A 21384-nucleotide genomic window follows, 5' to 3' on the forward strand; every position below is an offset into this window, starting at 1 on the left:
AAGACGACTACCAGCATTATAGCGCCTCATGCTGACGTCTTTCTCGACTGTTTCCTGGTGGTGCATGCTCTGAGGGCTGTCTGCCTTCACCCTGCACTGGAAGCCAAGAAGAAATCTCCTGTGGGTCGATGGAATCTTCCCCCTGCTAACGCAGGGACCAAAAAACTGCATCACCGGTCCTCTCTGTCCCCTCTCATCCTGATGAGCATGGTCCCTGGAACACAGGAGCTGGGTCCAAGTGTCTCCCACAGTGCAGTGGCCCTTCTGTCCAAATTTGGTGGAGGTAAGTCCTTATCTCCCCACGCCAGACAGCAAACCTGTGTACTGCGTGATTTGCAGCTGCTCTGGCTTCTGTGCACTTCTCCAAGGATTCCTTTGTGCACAGCCTAGCCTGGGTCCCCAGCACTCCGTCCTGCAGTGCTCAACCCGCTGAGTTGGACTCCGACGTCGTGGGACCCTCCTTTTGTGTCTCTGAGTTCACAGAAATTCCAAGTGCCTGCTGAGGTACTTCTGCGGGTGCCGCCTGCTTCTGCAGGGGCTCTCTGAGTTGCTGAGTGCCCCCTCTGTCTCCTCCTCCAAGGGGGGACATCCTGGTCCTTCCTGGTCTGCAGCAGCACCGAAAAACCTATACCGTGACCCTTGCAGCTAGCAAGGCTTGTTTGTGGTATTTCTGCGTGAAAACACTTCTGCAACATCCAGAATGCTGTAGGACATCTTCCATCCAAAGGAGAAGTTCTTAGCCCTTTTCGTTGTTGCAAAATCTTCGGCTTCTTCCACCGGAGGCAGCCTTTTTGCACCTTCATCCGGGGTTCCCTGCTCCTGCCCCCCTGGACACTATCGCGACTCTTGGGCTTGGTCCCCTTGCCTTGCAGGTCCTCATGTCCAGGAATCCGTTTTCAGTGTATTGCTGGTGCTTGTGGTTCTTGCAGAATCCCCCTACCACGACTATTGTGTCTTTCTGGGGGAGTAGGGTAACTTTACTCCTATTTTCTAGGGTCTTGGGGTGGGGTATTTTGGACACCCTTACTGTTTTCTTACAGTCCCAGCGACCCTCTACAACCTCCCATAGGTCTGGGGTCCATTCGTGATTCGCATTCCACTTTTGGAGTGTATGGTTTGTGTTGCCCCTAGACCTATGTTCAGCTATTGCATTCTATTGTGATTCTACATTGTTTGCATTACTTTTCTTACTGTTACTTACCTGTTTTGGGTTTGTGTGCATATAACTTGTGTATATTACTTACCTCCTAAGTGAGGGTATTCTCTGAGATACTTTTGGCATATTTTCATAAAAATAAAGTACCTTTTTTTTTTTAGTAACTCTGAGTATTGTGTTTTCTTATGATATTGTGCTATATGATATAAGTGGTATAGTAGGAGCTTTGCATGTCTCCTAGTTCAGCCTAAGCTGCTTTGCCATAGCTACCTTCTATCAGCCTAAGCTGCTAGAAACACCTCTATTCTACTAATAAGGGATAACTGGACCTTGCACAGGGTGTAAGTACCACAAGGTACCCACTATAAGCCAGGCCAGCCTTCTACAACCACCCCTTGTCTGCAAAATGATACTTGTGTGTGCTATTTTGCATAACATTTGTGTACAAACCGTTGCTAAATTGCATGTGTGATGAAGGAGACAGATAGGTTGAATGTCGCATCTCTTCTACTCATAGCTGTCATGAGTGCTCACATGTACAAAATACACTCATGGTGAATGCGACATAGGTTGCGGAATACAGATGTGAGTGCGTGCCCATGTTGAATGAATGATGTGGAAATCAGCTGAGAGACTACCTTACGTCACTTTGAGATCCTGTATGTGATGGTCACCCAGACACTACACAAGTGCGGTGAATGGTGTTCTGTAACATATGGGGGCAGTTATGTGATCTAGCAAAGACTAGAAATGGGAGGGATGCTATTACTTAACCTGTAGAAGAAGCTGTGTCCATCTACAACTTACTATGCTGTGGATTAATTAAGGGACAATGTTGATGGTGACGATGGGTACTAAGGGTAATCAGCTGAAATTATGTCAGCAATGTTGAACTAGAAACATACATGTCAAAATATGCCATCAATGTGTGTGAAGAACATACATAGACTAATGCTCACTTCACAACACAACAAGGTTTTCATGTAACACCAGGCATATTTTCACAGAGAATTTGTAGGTCAGTACATATTCCATATTCCAGTCACATTGGCAATGACTACAACTATGTGCTTGGCCGGCACAAACAAGTGTGACAGAAGCTAGTGACAAATGACAGTATCTGTGCCCTGGTCTCAAGACATGACGCAGTTCCACCATTTATTAATGACGTAACCAAGAATCATAGGAATAATCTCACCTATGTATGTCAAGTCATGTCAAACCAAAGCAAATGATGATACATGTCCAACACAAAGAAGCTGTCACTCCCCGGCATATACCTGGGCAAGCCTGGTGTCAACAACCCCAAAGGTGAAAAAAACATACTTGACCATGGGACCACAAATGTGGAGGTGTATGTCTGCATGTGAGTGTTCATTGCTGTGCTGATGATCAAGCACGAGGATGGCAGATCCCCACCCAACTCCCCCCAATTCCCTGAGGCAGCTACATTGAGTCTTGACACAGTCAGGAGCTTTCTGCCTGTGCACAGGGAACTGAGCTGAAGTGACCACAATGAACCTGTGTCAATACATGCACCAATGGACGTGTCTGTGCATACAAAGTGCCACTGGAATACTGATGACTAGGGTGCCATCACTGCCTGAGAGTAGCCCCACCATACCGATTGTATGCAATTACGTAAATCTGGCAATAAAAAAAACGTTTGAGTCATTGTACATTCCAAGTGTTTGTGCTAAACATATACTTCCTAAATCTTAGCACACATGTCCCACCTAGTTGGACCAGGCTTTCCCGTCATGCGTAAAAAGAAATTGCACCTATGGGGCAATATTTATAAGCCCTTAGTGCCGCCTTGCGCCACTCTAGTGTCATTTCTTTTACACTAATGTGGCCCAGCTAGGCCAAAATCTTTACTCCATATTAACAAAGTGGCACAATGTGCATTGATTCACTTTGTAACCCTTTCCACTACATTATGCCTATGCCAGGCATAATGTATGCAAAGGGGGCGTTCTCCCATTAGGGGAGCTGAAAAAATGGCGCAAGGAAATCTAACGGATTTCCTTGCTTCATTTTTTTATGGCACTTTTAACGTCTGCTCAGAGCAGGCGTTAAAAGGGGCTTCTATTATTTATAATGGGCCCCTATGTACTCTGCAGGAGTAGTGCCAATATTTTGGCACTACTTCTGCAGAGTACATCAATAGCGTCAATAAAAATGACGCTATTGCCCACTATCCTGTGCCATGGTGCGCTGTATCTTAGATACGGTGCACACATGGTGGCAGTAGGGGACGCTAAGGGGCGCGAGGAAAGTGGCGCTGCACTAGGTACTTCTCCATACATCGCAAATCGCTAAAATGACGCCTTGCACCTGCGGTCTAATCAAAGTCCTCATGCCTTGTCAGCTTTCATGCAAAAATCCATGCATAGCCGCCATGCGTCAAAAAAAGATGCATACCATAGTCCTTCAAACATCGCATTTACCAAAAATTGCTCCTCACACCTGTGCGTCTAATCTAATTCCTCATGCCTTGTCAGCTTTCATAGAAAAATCCATGCATGGCCATTATGCGTCAAAAAGACCCGACACATATCAGAAAATGTGTTGCATGCGCCTAGGAACTGATGTAATAGGTCTTCCTTGCTGCACATATGGAAAAGTGAATTTACTTTCACTTTTTACAGTCTTGTAGTCTGTGTTTGAGAGAGGTTTTGTAATTTTAACGTACATTGTTGTCCTGTTATTGTGTTAGTATTGTCAGGTGTCTGTCTTGGGGTAATTAAGTTTGTTGGGCTAGTTGGGGAATAGTTTTTTTATTTTTGGGGTAATTACGTTGCAGTGGTGGGAAACTGTAAGATCCCAGGGAAAGGAAGGGCACAGAGGATGACTAGGGAAGAACTTGGAGGGTTCATATGGTTGGTGTGCCACTACCTCTCCAACATGGTGGCAATGAGTGGCCGTGTGTTTAAGGGCTACCCAACTGAGGCAAGGAAGCTGTGCTGGGGCAAGGTGCTCTACCAGCTTTGACCATCTTCTTGGTGGAGCTCACAGACCACTAGTTAAACCACTGGTGGGCAGACCTCATTGCCCGTGAAAGGGATCTCTTGGATCACCTGGTGATTCGGGTCAGCTGACTTGTTGGTAAGTATCCCTTCTACATAGCAACATCCTTATTTGTATGTGTATGACAGTAGGACAAAAGGATTACAGCAGCATGTAATAACAAAGGTGAGGACAGCATGTTTTGTGTCTCAGACAACCTGCATTCACGAGAGGCCAGCAATGCACTGGTTGCAGACAATTTGCACATTCCTCTCGTTCCTCTCATTGTACCTTGTGTATCACATATACATTGTGAGGTGCCGAGAATGGAATACCCATGTTCATGTTTCCCAGGCACAAATGTACATGTCCATCATGGGCTTCACAACTGTGGAAATTTTGTAAAGTAATGTTTAAGTGATTACAAACATGATGCTGGAGCATTGGTAGTCATGGGTGTTTGTGTTCCTTGAGGCATGTATGTGCAGAGTGACACAAGAAGGACCCATATGTAAAAAGGACTTAATGGGTCCTATTACAACATCAGTGTCATAGTTTGTGAAGGTAATGTGGCTGATGGAGGCAAGTATTACCACCCCATATGTCAACATTTGTGCAATTCAAGCATTGTGGCTGTTTTAAACCCTGGTGTCATATGATGCCTGCGCAATGCATGATGAATGCAAGGGTTGTTTTACTGTGGAAGGAGGCACACAAAAAATGAGCTTTTAAATCTACTAGATTTCCACAGTGCCATTTAGGAGTGAACATGAATGCGTGCCTAATGCAGGTTGGTTAAATGACAATAACATTGTTTTCACTTAGCAGGTTTGGCACCTTCATGTATGCCGCAAAGCATGCTAAGTGCCAACATGATGTCATAGTTTACAACATCAGTGTCTTACATGTGCCATGGTGTGCCATATGTCAAACACGGCACACACATGGTGGAGTTATGTGGTAGTAGGGGGTTGAAAATGGTCAAGAATCTGAGTGCTTGCTCCATTTTCACATAGATTTGCTACAGAGTACTAAGCTTCTGTCAATTGACGGTATCTTGTTCCAAGACATTTGTAATACATGTATGTGAGACGTATGTATGGGTGAATTTGTCATATCTGTAAATGTTTGTGTGGGCTAACTATGTCTGTCTCACTGACATGTTATAGATGCCAGTTGGTCATTCCTAAGACTACATTGACTAGGTCATTCAGCTAAACAAGTGGAATGTGAAACAGTTGTTCATGCTTTTCTTTGTTCAACAATCACACATCTATGTCTTCCTGTAATGTCTTGCAGGTGGGCTTGCACCCTACATTATTGGTGAAATTTCCTGTTTCGAACACCCCGATGCAGCCAGTGTCACCTTATATGTCACATGTGTAGATCAAGGGTGTGTGAGAGAGAGTATGAGGTGTGCAATGCCATGTTCAAATGGCATGTGTGTAAATAAGACACCATCATCTACCCTTGGGTATCAACATCATGTCTGATGGTATGTTGAGGATGTGGATTGAGTTGAATGATGCACAGGTGCCAACGGGTGCTGCAATGGATTAGTGAGTCTTTGGAAAATGTAATTATGCCCACCAACACAGTGATGTTAGTCAAGATATGTCAGAGGTGTGGGCTTTCAGAAATGTATGGATGTTGACAACATATTAGTGGCAGCACATGTTACTGCACTGTATGCCACACGTTGCACACATTTACTCTGGACATGGTACAATTTATGGACATGTGTTGAGGTCTCCAAGGGGCTTATCGATGAGACACTTGCACCACCGGTGATTCACTACTCTTTAGAAATAAAGTGAGGCACCGGCCAAGCAAGGAGCTTTTTGAGAAGGCCAACAATCAGTTGGTTGCACATGGAGATTTCAGCTCATCTCAAGATGGATGTGTGACATGTCTACGGATTGTAGCAAACAAGATGTGTGCAGAAAAACATACATAATCTAACCATCATGATGATTGTGAGCGCACATGGTCACATCACGTGTCTATGAGATGTGCATGGTGAGTGTTTACCTCGTACTTAGGAGATGTATCAAGCTTGTGCACAGATAGCGTGCTACATTGGATAGCCGTTATCCCAGAGACATGAACAATATATAGAAGATGCTTGGGAGGCAGACTGATATAGACTTGGGTCTTGACATTGTTTTCAGATGTCCGGTGGGCAACATGTGTCATCTGAAGAAGCTGTTTCCATTGCATGCCTGTTCTTCCTTTACACAATGCAGTTTTTGATAACATGTTCTCCTCATGTTTTAGCAGCCACAATGACTCCAGCACAGAAGCGTGCATTTGAAAAGAGGGCAGAGCAGTTTATATACATCTGCGGGGTCCAGAGAGGGTAACACAGGATGGGCAAAAAGGACCAAAGGGAGGAGACAGGGGTCGTGGGAGGTGTTTCTACGTGGGGGACCAGCAAAACAGCCTGCAACAATCTAAAAGAAGAGTGTGACCTCAACGCAGAGGACCAGGGGTGCCTCAGCAGGTCTCGCCCCCTCCACATCCTCAGCCCATACAACACTGCCATCCCAGCGACAGCCACCACCAGCTGCCACAGGCTCAACCTTTGAGGCAGATATGCACAGGGACATGGCGGAGGTGAAGGCAAGGTTGGCCAAACTGGAGCAGGACAATACAAGGAACTATAAACTGTTGAAATACATCAAGAAGAAGCTGAAGAAACTCTAAGTGTGGACATTGTCCTCTTCCCAGTACCTCCTCTTTCCCTAGTTTTAGTAGGTTTTAGGTGGGTAGGCATAGGTTAGGTAGCATAGAGTAGGTTAGTTGTAGGTAATAGTATAGTTAGGGGGTGGGATTTTGGAATTGTTTTTGTTTTGGAGGTGCGTTGGGAGGGTTATGTATAGGGGTATATGTTTAAATAAAAAACAAAAAATATATACATTTGTTTAGGCAATAGGTTTAGTTAGTCTATGTTTAGCTTTAGTTCATGTTGTCCTACTTGTCTATTGTCTTTTAAGGGGGGTGTGAAGGCAATGTTTATTATGTGGTGTCTTGATGTACAAGATATGTTTACATTAGTATAGATAGCTCTAGGGATAAGTTAAGATAAGTTAGTATAGGTTAGGTTAGTGTAGGTTAGTGTGTAGTTTATGTTTTTTTTATAAGTAGTGTTTCTTAGTGATAATAAATCTGTTTAGTTTTCTTCAATATGGTGTCCATGATGATTGACTGTCTGGATGTTATCATGTCTGCACTGGCCATGCTATACAAATGCCTTGGGTATGCATTCAGTATTGATTTACATGTGTGACCATGTGTGTCCCCTATAACCAAGGACCTGTCTGATCGGCAGCGGTATGACATCAGCTACTCAATACACTTTTCAGCGCCGTTCCAGGCACTCGGTTTGTATATGTATATAAATTCTGCGACAGGTAACCATGCAACATATATTGTTTGTGCTAAGTTCTGTAACAATCATTCTTGAAATGTTTAGCTCATTGCACTCCACCTCATTTGGGGAATGGATACCGGCACACAAATGGCTGCCCCTCACAGTTTTACATATGCCTATTTTGTTGGTCACATCTCTGTTGTATTGATACAATCATCAAGGATACTTTCCGACATTTGTGTTCTGAACCACTGCCATATGTGAACTTGCATGGTACCTGTATATCACAGGCTTGGAAGACTCAGACATTTTGAGGTGTCCAATTTGACAATAGGTAGGAATTGAGACTATGGCAGTCCAGGCATGACGAGTCAACAGTGGTCGAGCAAAGAAGACAAGTTGGCAGCTGTCACTACACTGGCATGATCTTAAGCACAGAATTAAAGAGATACTGTCCATGTAGCACAGACTGTAGCTACCGGGTGTTTTTTCTTGTGAATGTACTTCCTTTCATAAGTTCGTCCTCTGATGTGTGATGCCTCCTGTGTCATGGACAGTGTTGTTGTTGAAGTTTTGGGGGGCACACACAAATCAGGGGATATAGATGTGGAAGCAAAGATCCCCCCAATTAGCATTTGTGGGAAAGCGAAAGGTATCGCAGCAGCAAGTGCGAACTGCTGGTTTTGCAACACAGCAGCTACGTCACGGTGGTAGGCAGACATGTTTTCAATGAGGGAGGCCAGATCCCACTGCATGGACTCCAGGACATTTTGGATGGCCCCCAGCCAGTTGTCAATCATGCTGCTTCCAATTTTGGAAGGCAATTGTTCCAGCCTCTGCCTCAGGACAGCAGCTATTCACTTGCTAATGGTGGCTTTGTGACATGGTACAAACCCACACATCAAGGCACACATTTATGGACCACCAGTGGCACAGTGTGCATCATTTCAATGGAGTCACCATTGGCACAATCTGCCACTCCACATTCCCAGTGTGTCACCACCTCCTTGATTGCCTTATCATGGTCTTCTGCATATGTTCCACTTTCATTGATTTGGCTGTGTTACATATGCATGTCATGAGCGTTGTTAGCTATTTATGCACACACCACAAATGGAGATGTACAGAATATTTCGTATTTGTTTTTTGAGTGAGTCACTGACTCCGCTGCCACTCTACGTGTGTTGTTGGAGTGATGGAAGGGTCAGAGCTGTCAACATGCATCCTCTTAGCCACTTTGAGTCATGTTTCCAGCATGCTGGACCACCCATTGTGAGATTCAGCCACCTCGTGTGTATGTGTGCAAACATGAATTTCTCCCTTCTTGCAGAACAACGCTCATCCATGCAACACAGGTTTCTTGTTGCAGAGCTGCTAGGATGCCTGCTTCTCTGAAATGAGTGTTGTTTTTCTGGAAGGTATACCTTCCTGTTTGCACACACACACACATGGCGGTCCATTGTTGCATCCTATGGTGCAGGATGCAAAACACAAGACTCAAAGTGGCTTGGGGCATGCATGCGGAAAGCCCACCCATTCCCATCACTCAGACAACAAACATGAGGTGGCTTGAGGACATTACACATTTCAAGGCTTGTTGAGGTGTGGATGCATAATGTTTGGACACCACATCAGGGGTGGAATTGTAGTCATAGTACTGGTGACTGATTGTTTTAATCCTATTGTGGACTACTTTAAGTGTGTGTTGAAATCATCAGCAATCATTGTAAGTGCAAACAGCATTCCTGTTAGTTGAATTTACAGGATGTGTAGCTTCCTGCACATGTGCATTAGGACTGGCAAGAGGAACACCCCTACACCATGCAGTTTGTATGGCAAAGTTGATATTGTCCGTCATATGTTTTGACCTAAACAAGGTTGGTAAAGGGATGACTTGAGTATCTGGGATAAATACACATCCCTGCACATTTGTCATGATGCAGCACAGCAAGCTGAGCTGTTGCACTGCATCTTTCATCATATATGGGTCCATGTGTGGCACAAAATCCTGATACAGACTTCATAGTGCTCTACCAACGTATCTTTTTGTTTCTGTACACTCCAGTGATGGATAGTAGTAGCTCATAAGTACCATGCCAGGGTAAGACACCTTGCATACCTTATCCTGTCCTAAATCTAATTTTCCCACTCATACCTGACACTGCATGTAGTAGGCATTCCATGTGTATATTTTGGATCTTCCCATGCAACACATGTGACCCACCCAGCTTCTGATGCTTTGACACATTTTGCACATCTGTATTTGGTTCAGTGTAGTCCAGAAACTCAAGGGGTGCGTGTGAGTGACAAGTGGGTGTGCTATATTCTTGTATTTCCAAAGATTGTAGTTGTTCATTGTGTGTTGCATTGTGCATCACACATAGGGCAAACTTGCTGTGTACTTGGTACATTGATCCCATACCACCATTTTCCTAGCAGCACCCTTGCCCCAGTCAACAACACCATGGAACCATGGTTATTACATTACTGGTCACCATGGTGGATGTTTCCCCAGTAGCCTCATGATTTTTTTCACTATTGTGTTGCTTTGCAGCATTGGCACCATATGTACTATGTAATGATGATGTAACTAGTGCAGCAAAGCACAAGGAGGGTCCTTGCTTAGAATGATTGCACCACTTTGGCAGGCCTCACACATTAGGTTTACAGATAGCACAATATAATCTTTAGAGAATGTCTGCTCCATTTGTTCTTCCCTCCCTGCATAAGAAAAATTTCCTTACATACATCATATATGGCACAGGCGTCTTGTGGTTGAAGGATATACAAAGTGGATCTATGCACGCAATGTGTGACTTTATTAAGGTAGCACAAGGGGAATGGGCGGCTTGAGTTCACATTGGCATGATACAATATGATGCTTATGTTGCAGTAAGGGCTTGTAACTATGTGCTCCTAGTGAGACCACTTGGATGTGATGTTATGCATGAAGGTGTCCTTTTGTGGACAACACCAAACTTTTCAAGTACACATGCAACCTTGCTACTTGATGACATGGAAGCTACTTGTACAGCAGCACAGATGATGATCATAGACATGCCCCTTATGTTGTTTCTGATCACTTTTGTGGGCGTTCCCAATAGTGCATCGAGGGGTTTTGCAGTTCTTGTTGGGCCACCCTGTGCAACAAGCATTGTACATGTTGCCCAACGAGTGTTACACATGGGGAGTTGGATCAGTTGCAACAGTGCAGGGATTGTTGTATGAGTTGGGTAGTGATCTGTGCATATAGGGGGTGAGCGCATTGGAAGTGTTTGGGCATTATTGTGTCCTGAGGCAAGCCTTTTGCATGCATCCAGTGTGTCCTCTGGGTCTCCCCCGTCTGCCACTTGTTAACTTCAAGATTACCCCCCTCTGCAACTTACCCTGCATTTGTGGTAGATCTTGGAAGTCTGTGCTATCCTGCGACTCTGGTTACCAGCTCCTCCGGGACGACAATCTCCTCCAGCTCATCCAGTTCCACCTGGAGTGCACCTCCAGTCTGCAGTTCTGCCTTTCAGTTCCTGGCCAATTTCTCATTTGTTCTGCGTTTGCAATCGTATCAGCGCTTCTTACAATTGGTGACAGTGCTCTTCACCTCTGCTACACTGATGACTTTGTTGGCAATTGACTGCCATATGGCCTCTTTCCTACCTATTGGTAATTTGAAGGTGACAAAGAGCTGGCGTTGGTGCTCCGTCACCTCTCCGACCAAGATGTCATTCTGCTCCTCACTGAGGTGACACTTCTGCTTCTTTTCTTACTTCTCCTGGGATTTTGCTGGTCCATCCATCATGGATTGTACTGGGCTGATTTGGATCTCACTGGGGTCTCCCCTGTCCTGCATTCCCCATCTTGGGTCCTTGTTTTCTTTTTCTCTTCCTCGTTGGCTTTTTTTATGCTAATGCTGCAAAATATGGTGCTATCATCATCAGTGTCAAAAACGTGCTGCTAATGATGCCAACGCTACTTTTGCAGCATTAACGTCATTGATCCTTATGACGTGTTCCAAAGGTTAGAGTAATTTTTTTATGCTAACCTTTCCCTAGTGCCATGGTACGTCATTTTCCAAATACGATGCACAGATGGCGCAAGGAAATGTTGTTAGCCGGTGCAAATTTTTGTTGACACACAACTGTGCCAGTGCAGTTGTACGTCGTTTCTCTTAAATCTCAGCCTAAATGTATTAAGTTTTACTAGTTTGATTCAATCAAGATGGCTTCAGGTTTGCCATACTTTTGCCATAAGTAAGACTCTTAGCGCTCTCGTTGTTCTTCAGAACACTCTTGGAGGTTGCAGCAGAATACAAGGGAATCAACTGACAGGCTGCTCCAGTTGGAAGTACATGTTTTACTGAGAATTTCAGACTTTATTCTCATACGGCTGAGAAAGATAGTGTGAATTTACAGAAAATATGCTCTCATTTTAGCTTCTGAAGCACTTTCCATAACCTCTATGGGAAAATCATGAGAAAACAGTATTTTCTCAAGCATGATTCATGAAGTCCCAGCAGAAGGCTTTTTCACAGGGTAAAATCACCTTAGAACACACCAGAATCACCTTTTATACATTTCCCTTTTTGTGACCTTCAGAACTGCCATTACCTACACTGCATTTCAATGGGGACCATAGCTTGGAGTAATGTACGTGCTGCCACAGCATGTTGTGCATGTTGTAGCCAGACAATTAAGGATTGGGTTCATTTGGGCCCAAAGTTTTGCTCTTCAGGGTCTGGGTGTGCTTACCTTGCCCACTTATATATTTTTATTAATTCATTTTCAGGGCATGTGGAACAAGTCCCTGAGTCCTGTAATGGCTGACAAACATATTGCTCAGGCTGTCACCAATCAATGAGGATTGACTAGTCTCCTTTACATTGGCCAATCAGAGCATTTATGAATACCAACTGTCTAGATATCTTTATTATTGTTTCCTTTAATATCTCAAAAACTACTGAATAGAATTACACCAAATCACATTCTGCACACCAAGATCTAGCTTTCTGCCAAATTTTGTATAATTCCATTCAGCAGTTTGGGTTGTAGTCGTGTCTAAAGACCCTATGGAAAAATGCATTGGAAAAATACATTCTAGAACCACCCTTTTTACTTGGCCCCTTCTTGACGGAACACCCCAAAACTTTCAAGACAGCAGTTGAAGTGAGTGGCACACTAATTTTGAAAATGTTGTAAAGATTTGTCAAGTGGCGTCAAAGTTATTGGCGAAAAAACACTTTTACTATGGATATAAGGTCCTAACTATAGCTACCTACTGGTCTCTCTCTCTCTCTCTCTATCTCTCTCTTTCTCTCTCTCTCTCTCTCCCCCCCACCCGCCAAACATTGTTGTGTTTTTGTCTTTCATATTCTGTCTCCTGCTTCATCCATGGACTGTTGTGTACTGTGAGTGCTTTAGGGCAGCCCTCTTCATCTGAACATTGTTCTGTTCAAATGTATTTCACATTCTGCTTCCCACTTCATCCACTGACTGTCTTGCATTGTGGGTGATGGCTTTTTGACTGACTGCATGTGCACAGCTGGTTGAAAATAAACAATGCACATCATTGCCAGGGCTGATGTGCCTGGAATGCTGGGACACTTACTGAATTTAATATTTTTGAATATTTTGGGGGCTGTTTTTTGCACAATGCATATGTTTGCAAAAAGTAAGGCTCTTTGCAAGGCGTTTCTGAACAGGTTGAGTATAGTTCGTTCCACTGGTGAAAGATATAGAGCTAGGGCTCATGATGGTGATTTCTGTATCCTGCAGACAGCAACAGCGTTTGAAAATCTTTGAGTTTCAGGTGGTTAGAGTCAGAGTCGAACTTGCCTGTGGGGCAATCAGGCAGTGCCCGACAGGCTGGTCTGACAGTCCATGTGAGGGACAGTTTTTCAGCTGTTTGTGGGCCTGTTTAATGTCCTGCTGGACCAGTTTTTACTGTGATTGCCCTAATACTAAAACAAATAATGCCTGCTGCAAGCACAAATATGCAGTCTCCCATACCTTGCAAAACACATGACTCATGTCTTTACAAGTTCAAAACTGCCCCAGTGTGTAACCATGGGCCGCATTTTTAGCTTTCTAATTCATTCATGGGGGACACTTCTGTTTTGGTTCCCAGGTTAGGATGTAGCTATACACGCATTAATTTATTGTAAAGGCAGGTTACAACAGCTGTGCTAAGTGTTATCTCAGCTAGTCTCAAAGCTTGGCATCTATACTTTTAGTCCTTCTAAACCTCAAGAGCGCATTGTTCTAATTATTATTACAAGGAAAGTCCTGTTCAAACGAGGTGAACATGAGGATATTAGGCGAGATGACTACCAATAACTCCTTAGATTCTTGTTAAGAGGCCCAAGTCTGAATAGGTTTATGGAGACGTGTTGTCAGTAAGATAGGGAATGTGCCTGATTCAGTAGAATCTGATTTTGAATACTGAGGTCAGGGAGAAAGGTAGAAAGACCTGTCAAACACCCGAAAAAAGACAGTTGTGAAAAGGAAAATGAATAATGGGCTAGGAGAGTCATGATAGAGAGAAACCTCGAAAAATGACATATGGAAATGGGAATACACTCTGATTAAAAATAAATTAAGACAGAAAGATGAGACACAAGAAGGAGTAGTTCGTAATGCAAAATGATTATTGTTTACAGAGATATTAAGAACTAAGAGATATTGAGAACTAAAAATAGACATAGGATTAAAAATATATGATTCAGCAGTCACAAACAGGAGTTGCTCTATGGCGTCTATGCATTTAAGAAGCTGGTGGGCAGCAGGTTCTAATTCCTAAATATGTGTGATTAAGCATGTCATTTAAATGAAGGCATACCTTCTAGGGCGAGCAGATGAGTTCGTATCACCAAGGATAAAACTTTTCCAGTACTGGACTTTCCTCCTACGTATCACTGATTTTAGGTATGTCACTCTTATTTAGTGATTTGAACTGAAACAAAACTAAAGCTCCCAGAATGCCTTGCTATGTTAACTGAAAACCCAGAAATTGAAGAATGGTGTTCTGGTGAAACTCTGAGTGATCTGATAACCTTAGGAGTGCTCTGTTAAGAAACAGGGCCTTTACACAGAATGACCCTCCTTCCCTGAAAAACGTGATGAGGAACCCTTGTGATTCTGGTGTCCCACAGAAATGCAATGCCTTGGAGCTGAACAGAAGAACCTGTACCACTGGGGCTGGAGAAAACACCTAAACCCTTTGAGTCAGGCAATGCTCTCAAATGTCCCTGGTCCGTGAGTCGGTAGTTTGCCTAAGTCCAGCTTAAATGTTTTCATTCTGGATTTTTAACCCCTTGCATGCATAGACGGTTGGGAGCCATGCGATGCTGCGGTGGGCATGTACGTTGGACGGCTACCAGCCGTCCTGGAACTCACCACCCAATGTGGAAGCGCTATTGCTTCCCCATTTGCTGCTTTTTACCCCCCCCCCATAACCCTCCATGGGGAATGGCAGCGGAAGCACCACCCCCGCCACACCCAGCAATCGGAGTGCACCCAAAGGTGAGTTCTTCTCCCTGGGGGAGGGGGTTGTGGGGGTTTGTTTTTAAAAACACAGACACCGGGGAGTGGAAAGATTGTTTCCTTTCCCCTAGTTTGGATGGATTCCTGCTCCACAATGGCAGATGGGCTGCAGTTGTGGAGCAGGAATCCCATCCAGTAGACACCAGGGATTTTGTTTTTTAATATTTGTGGAGCAACCCCTTAGGAAAGGGTCACTCCCCAGGGGGCATATATCTTCTATGTTTTGGCCCCACACACCCCGGGGGCTAGGTCAGCCTTTTTTTGGCCAGTCTGCCCCCTGAGTGGGGGGGGGGTCAAAACCTACTAGATACTACAGGAGAGTTTTTAGGAATTGCAGGGAGCGATCCCTTTAGGCAAGGCTTTCTCCGCTGGGGGGCAATGTATTTTATCTATGTTTCAGCCCTGTGGGCTAGTTTGGTTCTTTTTCAGCCAATCTGCCCTCCGGTAGGGTTGAAACCCACTAGACACCAGAGATTATACACTTGCGAATTGCGGGGAGCAACCTCTTGGGCAAGGGGCGCTCCACTGGGGGGAATATATTTTATCTATGCTTCAGCCATCCCCGGGAGCTAGTTTGTCCCTTTTTCTGCCAATCTGCCCCCCAGGGGGGAATAACCACTATACAACAGGGATTATACACTTAGGAAATGCGGTGTGACTCTTTGGGCAAGGGTCACTCCCCTGTGTGGCAATATATTTTATCTATCTTTTGGGTTCCAGAGGGCTAGTTTGGCCCTTTTTTCAGCCGATCTGCCCTCGGGGTGTCGAAACCCACAGGGTTCTGCAAAGTCAGTCCTGTAGAGCTGGGTCCATGACAGATTTTTAGCATATCCACATTTAGAAAAAAGATGTTTCAGAAATCTACAGTTTTCTAAATGTGGATATGTTAAAAATCTGTCATGGACCCGGCTCTCCAGGACCGACTTTGCAGAACCCTGCACTAGGCAACCAGGATTTTACATTTAGAAATTGTGGGTAGTGACCCATTGGGCCCGGGACGGTCCCCTGGGGCCCATTATATTTTATCTGTTTTTCATCCCACAGGGCTAGTTTGGCCCTTTTTCAACCAATCTGCCCCCCGGGGTGAATCAGGAATGAATCACACCATGGACATCAGTAGTCCTCATGCAAGGACAAGCGTTGACCCTCATGTGATCGATTCCTGTTGAGTGCTCTAGGCCCAGGCAAACAAGTGAGGTAGCGTTTTATCGGGACAAGTAGGAGAACACTGGGTGGTAGGAATTTTGTGGATCCCTGCGCATTCCTGTAGTTTATATCACAGAAATGCAAGAAAATGTGTGTTTTTATTCAATGTATCATGTTTGAAGGGTATTCTGGGTATGAAAATGTTGGAGGATCCATGCAACCCACACTTCCCTGGACTCTCCTCGGTGTCTAGTTTTCAAACATGTCTGGTTTTGATAGGTTTCTTTTATGTCTTGCTCTTAGAACATCACATCCTCGATGTTCTATCAGTGATGCCCTGATGCCATGGTGAGGGAAAGAATGCAAAAGAGACCAGTAGACAGCTCCTGGATAAAGGAGCAGAAGTGTGTCAACAGTTGCTCAAAGGAGCAGAAGAAAGATACTTGGTGATCAAGCGTGGGGCACTAACATGTACCTGCCCAATACATCGTTTTAAATTCTATTTGTGGTGGGCCCCCATTTGTACTTAGGTCAGACTATAGACATTTGGTGGAGTTAATTGGATGCAGGAGAGTGGATAGCATTTCGCCAGGGATAAAAATATGGATAGAAGGTCTCAAGGACATTAATTTTCAAGTCGAATACCTTCTTGGGGTAATAAATATTCCTGCAGATCAATTATCAAGGTTGTCTTCCAACAAACCAAGCAAAGGTGATGCAGTGGTGGACTCAGTGATGTGGGTCAAAGAGTCAGCTATCAGTGAGGACGAGTGGACTAACACCAGAAATGAATTGAGAGAACATGTCAAACATTTAGTGATGTCAGGATGGCCACATTTCAAGAATCTAGCGTTGGATGCAAGAGCATTTTGGGTTGTTCGTGACGAGCTCTGCATCGAGACAGGTGACCTTTTCTTCGACCATCGCATGGTTCCCCTATCCAGTCTGTGGGGAAGCATTGTTCATCTTGTGCATGAAGGACATTTGGGGAGGAATTTAACTAAAGCAAGGATCAGAGAAAGGTACTGGTGTCCCAGGTTGGACAGCCAAGTAGAGAGTGTAGTAAGGGATTGCATTTATTGTGCTGCCAATGATAAACCTAAGGTAACCAGGACAGCACCCTCTGCACATGTAGTTGTCCCAGAGGTGCTGTGGACCAAATGGGGGTTAGATATTGTGGGTTCCTTTGATCAGTTCCTGCAAAGTGAGAGATTTGTGCTGATACTAGAAGATTACACTTCAAAGTGAGTATCAACATGTTGTGTGAGCACTGTAACAACTAAAAGTGTATTCGAATTTCTTAAGGATCTTTTTGCATCTGAAGGGATTCCCAAATCCATTGATACTGACAATGGGGTTTAATTTGTCTCCAACGAAATGAAGGAGTTTTTTCATGATCTTGGCATTGTACATTTGCGCACTGCATTATACTCACTACAGGCTAGTGGGGTAGGCCAGATAGCCATAGAGAGGAAAGTTCCACTTAAGATAGTGCTAAGAGAAAAATTGTGGGCTCACTGCAATGCACCCAATGTAGTCACAAATATTTCACTGTTTCAATGTGTTAGAGGAAGGGGTGCTGGATAAAAACTCAATTTGGCCTGGCTGAAATGCAATGATCAAATGAAAGTAGTAGATTCTGAAGCAGTAGAAAGGCACCAGGCTAAGCACAAACAATGCTTTAATGACAAACATAGGGGGTCATTCCAACCCTGGCGGTCGGTGTTAAAGCGGCGGCCAACCCGCCAACAGGCAAGCGGTTAAAAAAATGGAATTCTGACCCTGGCGGGAACCGCCAACACAGCCCACCACTTTAACACTCCGACCGCCACGGTGGGACAAACAAACAGCGCGGCGGTCACCGCGAACAGACAGGCGGCAGACAATGTACCGCCCACCCTATCACGACCCACCAATCCGCCACCTTTTCCGGGGCGGGAGCCCCGCCGATAAAAACACGGCGGAAACAGACTACGAACGGGAAAACGCTCACCTCTATACACTCCACGAGGAATCTGGACAGCATGGAACCCGAATTAAACATCCTACCAGCTATTGTCTACCTGCTCCTCTACCAGGAGCACGAACGCCGGCGCAGACGACAACGGTGAGTACTGCACCTACGACACAGGGGAGGGGGGAGGAGAAAAGGTTACGGGCACACACATAGGCGACACACCCACCCCCCACCCCCTCCAAATCCCTACACACCAATGCAGAGCAACAAGTCAGAGTGACACCCCCTAAACCCCCCAGAAGAATGCAAAGACAAAATAAATTGATCATTAAAATTGAAGTATATTATAGCATATTTGAAGTCAAGTGAAATATGAAATATCTAAATAAAATATATTACAACATTAACAATATATACATAGCCCAAAAGTTCGGCACATATTGGCTACCTTCCATTGTTCGTGGGCCAATGTGCATAAACACATGGGCAAAGCCCACAGACGAGACCCGATTCCATTGGAGAGAACACTGCTGGGGCATCAGATAATAAAACTACAGGCACCTCAGGGGGAAGGGAAGGGGGGGCACCTCAGCCACATGAGTCCACGACGCCAGATCTACGAGGGGCCTCCCTGCCCACTGTACCATCCTGGGGAGTGCAAAGCCAGAGTCTCTCAAGCCTCTACAGTGGGTGGATTGCCCACTGTACCATCCTGGGGAGTGCAAAGCCACAGTCTCTCAAGTCTCTACAGTGGGTGGGTTGACCACTGTCACATCATGGGAAGTGCAAAGCCACAGTCCATCAGGTGGATTACAGACTCCACTGGTTATGGAGGAGGCATGTTGGCCAGAGTGCTTCGCGAAGCCCTGCCCGACACAGATCCGGCCCTGCCAATGGGCCAGCGGTGCTTGAGATGAAGGGCCCAGCGGAGCGGTGCTTGACAGGAAGGGCACAGCGGAGCAGTTCAGAGACGGCGGAGCCCAGCGGAGCGGTGCTTGAGATGAAGGGCCCAGCGGAGCGGTGCTTGACAGTAAGGGCCCAGCGGAGCGGTGCTTGACAGGAAGGGCCCAGCGGAGCGGTGCTTGACAGGAAGGGCCCAGCGGAGCGGTGCTTGACAGGAAGGGCCCAGCGGAGCGGTGCTTGAGATGAAGGGCCCAGCAGAACGGTGCTTGACAGGAAGGGCCCAGTGGAGCGGTGCTTGACAGGAAGGGCCCAGCGGAGCGGTGCTTGAGATGAAGGGCCCAGCGGAGCGGTGCTTGACAGGAAGGGCCCAGCGGAGCGGTGCTTGAGATGAAGGGCCCAGTGGAGCGGTGCTTGAGATGAAGGGCCCAGCGGAGTGGTGCTTGACAGGAAGGGCCCAGCGGAGCGGTGCTTGAGATGAAGGGCCCAGCGGTACTTGACAGGAAGGGCCCAGCAGAGCGGTGCTTGAGATGAAGGGCCCAGCGGAGCGGTGCTTGACAGGAAGGGCCCAGCGGAGCCGTGCTTGACAGGAAGGGCCCAGCGGAGCGGTGCCTGAGATGAAGGGCCCAGCGGAGCGGTGCTTGACAGGAAGGGCCCAGCATGCGGTGCTTGACAGGAAGGGCCCAGCGGAGCGGTGCTTGACAGGGAGGGCCCAGCGGAGCGGTGCTTGAGATGAAGGGCCCAGCGGAGCGGTGCTTGACAGGAAGGGCCCAGCGGAGCGGTGCTTGACAGGAAGGGCCCAGCGGAGCGGTGCTTGAGATGAAGGGCCCAGCGGAGCGGTACTTGACAGGAAGGGCCCAGCAGAGTGGTGCTTGAGATGAAGGGCCCAGCGGAGCGGTGCTTGACAGGAAGGGCCCAGCGGAGCGGTGCGTGACAGGAAGGGCCCAGCGGAGCGGTGCTTGAGATGAAGGGCCCAGAGGAGCGGTACTTGACAGGAAGGGCCCAGCAGAGCGGTGCTTGAGATGAAGGGCCCAGCGGAGCGGTGCTTGACAGGAAGGGCCCAGCGGAGCGGTGCTTGACAGGAAGGGCCCAGCGGAGCGGTGCCTGAGATGAAGGGCCCAGCGGAGCGGTGCTTGACAGGAAGGGCCCAGCATGCGGTGCTTGACAGGAAGGGCCCAGTGGAGCGGTGCTTGACAGGAAGGGCCCAGCGGAGCGGTGCTTGAGATGAAGGGCCCAGCGGAGCGGTGCTTGACAGGAAGGGCCCAGCGGAGCGGTGCTTGAGATGAAGGGCCCAGCGGAGCGGTGCTTGACAGGAAGGGCCCAGCGGAGCGGTGCTTGACAGGAAGGGACCAGCGGAGCGGTGCTTGAGATGAAGGGCCCAGCGGAGCGGTACTTGACAGGAAGGGCCCAGCAGAGCGGTGCTTGAGATGAAGGGCCCAGCGGAGCGGTGCTTGACAGGAAGGGCCCAGCGGAGCGGTGCTTGACAGGAAGGGCCCAGCGGAGCGGTGCCTGAGATGAAGGGCCCAGCGGAGCGGTGCTTGACAGGAAGGGCCCAGCATGCAGTGCTTGACAGGAAGGGCCCAGCGGAGCGGTGCTTGAGATGAAGGGCCCAGCGGAGCGGTGCTTGACAGGAAGGGCCCAGCGGAGCGGTGCTTGAGATGAAGGGCACAGCGGAGCGGTGCTTGACAGGAAGGGCCCAGCGGAGCGGTGCTTGACAGGAAGGGCCCAGCGGAGCAGTTCAGAGACGGCGGTGCCCAGCGGAGCAGTGCTTGAGATGAAGGGCCCAGCAGAGCGGTGCCTGAGATGAAGGGCCCAGCGGAGCAGTGCTTGACAGGAAGGGCCCAGCGGAGCGGTGCTTGACAGGAAGGGCCCAGCGGAGCGGTGCTTGAGATGAAGGGCCCAGCGGAGCGGTGCTTGACAGGAAGGGCCCAGCGGAGCGGTGCTTGACAGGAAGGGCCCAGCGGAGCAGTGCTTGACAGGAAGGGCCCAGCGGAGCGGTGCTTGACAGGAAGGGCCCAGCGGAGCGGTGCTTGACAGGAAGGGCCCTGTTCAGCGGTGCTTGCCACGGCGGGGCCCTGTTCAGCAGTGCTTGTCTTGGCGGGGCCCTGTTCAGCGGTGCTTGTCTTGGTGGGGCCCTGTTCAGCGGTGCTTGTCTTGGCGGGGCCCTGTTCAGCGGTGCTTGTCACGGCGGGGCCCTGTTCAGCGGTGCTTGTCACGGCAGGCCCCTGTTCAGCGGTGCTTGTCTTGTGTTCCTAGGGAACCCGATCTGGCCAATAATTCCCGCTCAGTCGCCAACCGACCTTTCGCT

This window comes from Pleurodeles waltl, chromosome 6 (assembly GCF_031143425.1).
Source record: "Pleurodeles waltl isolate 20211129_DDA chromosome 6, aPleWal1.hap1.20221129, whole genome shotgun sequence".
In the NCBI taxonomy this organism is placed as follows: Eukaryota; Metazoa; Chordata; class Amphibia; order Caudata; family Salamandridae; genus Pleurodeles; species Pleurodeles waltl.